This window comes from Microchirus variegatus (genome assembly GCF_963457635.1).
Source record: "Microchirus variegatus genome assembly, chromosome: 5".
Taxonomy (NCBI): domain Eukaryota; kingdom Metazoa; phylum Chordata; class Actinopteri; order Pleuronectiformes; family Soleidae; genus Microchirus; species Microchirus variegatus.
In genome coordinates, this window is record NC_139806.1 from 16,672,813 (window position 1) to 16,679,289 (window position 6,477).

The window sequence follows — 6,477 nt, forward strand, 5'->3', positions numbered from 1 at the left end:
CTCACACACACAGTCAGCAGAGGAGCTTGATACAGACACACACCTGCTCCATCACAATACAAAAAGTTTGGTTATATTTCACCACAACTGATGCTGAAAATAGTCTTTGCCTCAAGTGCAACCAGACTTTCACTTGTAAAGTTGGTAATAGGAGCAATCTTTACATTAAGCTAAAGGAAAAAAAGCTAAAACCAGCAAACTCACCAGACCAGAACCCCTTAGAGCAGGGGTCTCAAACTGGCGGCCCCCCAATCGATTACATGCGGCCCCCCACTTAATATCATGCTATAATGAAAACATGGCCCACAACCTCACCGCCTTTTAAACACAGTGTGTAGCTGAGGCACAGCTGCCAGCGAGGTGATAGAATATGTCTGCTAGCAATGTTTTTTATAACAATAAGACATTTGGTCATAATTATCCCATTCTTAAATGTATCATGTACAACATTAAATGATATATATATAAATACGCTTGTTAAGGACCAAGCCACGAATGGCAGTGGCCTAAATGGCTCCTGGCACGAATTGTTATTAATTAATTAATTAATTAATTAATTAATTAATTGTTAATTGCCACACTATTATTTATGTAATTTAAAATAAATGTCTGTTTTTGATATTAATACATTCATTTTGAATCATAAATAGTATTATTATGTATACGTATGATATCATAATGCAATTTTGTGAACAGTTGTTTTTTTCCCCCCACTTTTTGTTCTCTAGGCCGGCCCCCTCTTGACCAAAATAGATGTGCATTGGCCCCAAGGTAATTTGAGTTTGAGACCCCTGCCAGAGAGAATATATGGGGTATTGTCAAGACGTAAATGAAAAACAAGAGACCAAAAAATGAGGCGAGCTGAAGGCCACTGTCAAAGAAACCTGGGCTTTCATACCACCACAGTGTCAGACTGATCACGAATTGAGGCAGAAATTAAAGCAAAAGGAGCCCCAACCAAGTATTGAGTAGATGTAAATGAACACACACCAGAAGGCCAAATGTTTTTTTGTTTGTTTGTTTTTTAATTGGTCTTATGGTGTATTCTAATTTTTTTGTGATACTGAATTTTGTGTTCTTGTTAAATGTGAGCCAAACTCATCACAATTAAAAGAACCAAAAACTTAAATACTTCAGTCTGTGTGTATTGAATGTATATAATAGTAAAAGCTTCACTTTTTGAGTTGAACTACTGAAATAAATTAACTTCTAATTCTAATTTATTGAGATGCACCTGTATATATATGTGTGTGTGTGTGTGTGTGTGTGTGTGTACAGGTATTACTCATGTTGTCGGGACCTACATCTGTTTACAAGTATGTAAGTATGTATACATTTATATACACACACACACACACACACATACATATGTATGTATATATATACACATATGTATGTGTGTATGTTTACTTAAACATATACACGTGTGTATATATATATATAAATAAACACATACATTACATACATATATATACACACACATTGTTTTAGTACACTCAAATACAATAAGCAATATCCTATGTAGTGTCTATGCATAGTTCACAGCTCTAGTTTAAACTTTGAACCCATCCTTTATCATCCCACTATCCTGGCCCTGATTGATTTAGCCTTTTTAATCGACTGATGATTGTGTCCTTATGAGAAACACTCTCTCTACCATTTCTGATGCCAACAATGCAGATCTCCTTGAGGTGATAGATGTAACTTTGTCACCAAATGACATTAATACAAACGATTAAAAGCAGAGACAAACATCCTGTTACTCTAAGCAAATATATCAGTTGCCAATTATTGGGTATATCTTGTGCAAACCAACCCACAACAGCTCTGTTTTGCATATTAAGTGGAAAAAAAACTTATCTATGCAAATGCATATTCTGTGGAATTATGCAAATGGCACAACTGAAGCAGATATAATTGTTCGGTGTGTGCTAGGAATGAGAATGGCTTTTTGTGAGAGCTAAGGACATATTAAGTTAATGACATAATTCTGGTAAATGACAGACCGATGGAAAGTTCACAGAAACAAAGAGCCGTCATAGTTCTTAATCACACATGCAATTACCTGGTGTGTGAAGGTGTTGATTTGATTGGTTTGTTATACACTGGTTCAGTATTACATTCAAAAACTGTTTTTTTTGTTTTTCTTTAGAGTCAATTTAGCCGTTATCCTGGCGTGAGAGCGAGCTACCGGGAGATATCCCTTTTTATCACCCAAATGAAAGTACAGCAAGAAAAGAACCGCAACACACTGTGTTGTCAGTGGGGGTGGAAATGACTGACACACTCTGTGGGAGGAAAAGTCACATAGCAACAGAACAGCATTCTAGGTGAGATTAAGAAAATTTAAATAATGGATTTATTGGTTTAAGCTATACTCAAGCTTTAAATATTCATTCCAAGCTGTGTACAAAATCTCAACTATTGACAATGAATAGATAAAATTAAACTAATACTGCTCAAGATGGATCAAAAAGTTTGACTTTATTCTTCACCACCAGCAGGGGTGGGCAAACCAGATAATTACCTGCAGCCTCACGCCTGAGAAGGGAGTTTTACTACTTAGGTTCACAGTTGTGACATGTTTGTGAAAACGACCTTCCATTTTATGAGTGACTATGTGCAGGAGACTGTGATGACACTGCGGTTGGAAACCCAATTCCACCGGCTTTCTCTGGCACACTTGGATGTACTGTAGGGCCCCCAAAGTCTGTTAAAACACCCCTTGCAGCGAGAACCAGCGGGCTCCATTCACCTCTGCTACTTTAGAAAAGCACACACTGTAGCTGAAGAACTAGCTATAGGTATGTTTCCATCGACCTGTTTTCTTATGCGCATTTGTAATTTGCGCATAGACATACCTGAATATAAATACTGCATTAAAGTTTTTAGGGGTGGAACAAGTTGGCATGTCAATAAAAAAGTACATGTGAATACATTTAATGGAAATAGGTTGAGCGAATATAAAAAGGACATTTAGAAATCGAATGGCAAAAATGTCTCTCCCCACTTCTGCGTTTCACTGTACTGGAAAAAATAGATTTGTATAAGATGCAAACTTCCTTCTTCTTAGCACAAGAAGTAAATATTAGTGCAATAACTCCACCTTGGGTGCTCGGACCCTAATAATGAATTAAAGCAACAATGGAATGCCACATATCCACAGCTACTGCTGTAAATTCTGTATTTACATCATCAACACAGGCTTGGACAGCACTATCTATCTCAGTGAACCAACTCCCAATAATCATTTTACGACACTTAAACATAAGTAAATGTACATTTTGATTTAAGAATCATTGACATTCTGTTATACAGTGTAATGGAAACCTGGCGTCTGGTCAGTTCATCACAAATGTTAGTTTTTTTGCAACACACAAAGGCAACAAATGAGTCACCAAACGAAAGATTTTCAGATAAGACAAATCTATTGAGATTACCCGTTATTGACTATGGTGAAAAAGAATCTTACAAAAAGGTCTTCAAGGTCTTCAGCTGGCTTTTTTTTCCAGTAACTAAAAATAAATGTTAGAATTGCTAACAGAAGCTATGAAATCTGAGTTTTCAATCAAACAACAAGAATTATTTGCATGCAAACATATCCACCGTGTTTTAATGATCAGCATCCATTGGTTTAAAAGTTGATTTGTAATTTGCTTGGGCAAATTTAAATTAACAGAGTAAGAATTTAAAGGGATACTTCACTGATTAGCATGTGGCTTTGTATTGCTAGAAAAGCATTATTATTTTTTAGAAGTTTTGCTGTCCTCCCTCATTTTTCCCCTCATTTTACAATAAAAGCGTTTGTGTAATCCTCCTCTGACGCGTTATGACGCGTAACGCGGGCAGCTGTGGCCTAGTGGTTAGGGCTTCGAGCTCGAGACCGGAAGGTAGCCGGTTCAATCCCCGACCAGTCCACAGCTGAAGTGCTGTTGAGCAAGGCACCTAACCCCCTCACTGCTCCCCGAGCGCCGCTCACTGGCATGGCAGCTCACTGCGCTGGGTTACATGTTCTACACCTCACTGTGTGCTGTGTGTGTTCACTAACTCACTGCTAAATTGAATTTCCCCTTGCGGGACTTAAAGGGTTCTTAATCTTAATCTTAATCTTCTTAATATCGCGTCAGAGGAGGATTGCGCAACGTCGAGATTAGAACTACAATATTAGGTTCTGCACTTTTTTGACTCACCCACAGGGGGACGAGACTTCCCAGAATAGACGAGACTTCATTCCCAGAATGAAAACACAGTGTCCGCCATCTTTGCTAAAAGCTACCACCGGCTCTCGCTCTCTTTAATTTGGCCTTGTAAACTCAGAAGACAATGACAGAATGTAGTTTTCAAACTGATATGGCTGCGAGGGAAAGGACCTGCTTTTTGGCGTTGCCCGCGGCCGGAACCGGGTACCTGGAGAACTTTTTCTGGGCACTTGAATGTGCCGCCGCGGGCTCTGGCTGCCGCAGCGGAGCGAAGCTGCACACACTTCGGCCTGGCACTGGCCGGACCTGGAGCAGCTCGCTCCAACTCGGCCGGGCGGGCAACGGGGGTAGCGGGCGCCGGTCCGGTGGATGAAGGAAACGGGATAAACGGCCGCCTCAATATAAAGTGAGTATTTTTTTTTTACCACCACATTTATCCATGTTTATATGTGACGCCAGCTGAACTAACGTTAGCATATTTACAGTTCATTTACATGTAAGAACAGATACTTCGATTCGATAACGCTATAATCATTGTTTTACAGACAGTCATATCACCTAACACCTTACCATGACTGGAGTGGATCCACAGACTGGGGAAAGACGATCGTCTTGTTTTACCTGCCTGTGTTGTTGAGAAGAACATACGCAGCTCCTGAAAACAGTACTGTCTATGAAGACTGTTGATAATAAGTCTGATTTTTCTTTTTATGACTATTAATATTAAAAATCTAAATTCATATATGTTGTGGTTTATTTTCTAGCCCTTAGTGTTCCTCTATTACAGTATTATTAGATGAAAAGTGATTTAATTTGGAGAAAAGGGTTGATAAACATTTCAGAATTAATAAAATCAGTAACTATTCAGCCTCCTTCCTCAAGTCTTTACTTTACAAAAATGTACAAATGCATGCAGGGTGTGAAGGTGAAAAAAAATAACTTTATTATTCACAAAGGAAAATGTTTTACCATCATATTCAAGAGTACACATTAAAAATAATCAAGGAGCCATATCTAAAATCATGTCTAACACAATATGCAAACAAAAAATAAATAATGAAACGTAGAGCGGTGTCAGAATCTGATGTGGGACAGCTGGAGGAGTCACAGTGGTGAAGAGGAGCAGAGCTGGATGCTGTGAAGAGTTTCTCCAAGACTTGATTAAACCAGGCTTCAGCTGTAAAGGACAAGGAATATAATTACACATAAAATATGAACGAAGATTTTACTTCTTTTCAGGAAAACAAACATTTCAGCTAAATATACCAACTGGGTGAGCTGTGAGCATTATACTGTTGTCTATATAGGCGTCTTGAACAAACATGAACAACAATAAAACATTTGAATAACACTGATATTATTCTCCAGCGAAAGCAAGGTGACTTTACTTTGCTAACAGAATACGTGTATATAACGTGTGTGTAATTGTCTATCAAACGTTACGTTTACAAAGTTGTTGCTTCACTGCCGACAACTATATCACATCGAATACTATGATCAGAAATAGAATGGCATATTATCGCCAGTCTTACCTCTCAGTTACGTCTTCCTGCTGGAACTGTAGACTGTGAACCCCGCTAGCTTCCAGGTTTTTTTCTTTCGATTTCTTCACTCCAAACAAGCTTAGCATAGCTTAGCTTTCAAGCTTCAGCACCGCTCTGAATCTCTGACCGGCAAATAATGGGAACTTACTGCTTGTCCTTTCCTTGTTTTTACTGCACATCCCGATATAATTTAGCACAGTAGAGAACAATCCTGTGTAACCTGCAGGTCCGTTATGTATCCGGAATGTATATGTAGCTTTTCCCCTCGGGGATTTGTGTCCGTGTATCACGCTGTCTGCTAATGGACGCGTCTGTGTCTCTCGGGAGCAACAATGGCGGCGTGTGAACTCTCGCTGGAAACGAGCGCTGTGCATTCTGGGAGTTGGTGTCTTTCGTGTACATGAGCGATAAATACATTTTTCTGCTTTTCTCAGCCAAGAAGGCACTTGCTTCAAATATTATTTCACATTTATACTACATAGATGACCTAGTTTTAATAGACATCCATCTTCTCAACGGTGAAATATCCCTTTAACTGTAACTGACTTTGGCACTTGAATTTAACTTAAAGCAGGCCTAGAACGGAAGTACCAATCAACGCTGTTTTTTTGGTGTGTATCTGCGCCATTACCTCGTTTATGAAGCCCGAAGGTTTGAAACAAACAGTTCAGTCACTGCTGAGAACGCTGTGTTGTATTGTAATCTTGGGCTCAGCAAGATCTCTGAAAAAACCT

The 6,477-nt window shown here is 38.9% G+C and overlaps 1 long non-coding RNA gene across 1 annotated transcript; it reads left to right on the plus strand.

Annotated features, from left to right (window-relative positions):
* Positions 1 to 4,261: 4,261 nt before the first annotated feature.
* On the plus strand, positions 4,262 to 4,939 carry LOC310927904. Its single transcript, XR_014592840.1, has 2 exons — positions 4,262 to 4,605; positions 4,745 to 4,939. It is a non-coding gene; the product is annotated as an uncharacterized lncRNA (long non-coding RNA).
* The last annotated feature ends 1,538 nt before the right edge of the window (positions 4,940 to 6,477 follow it).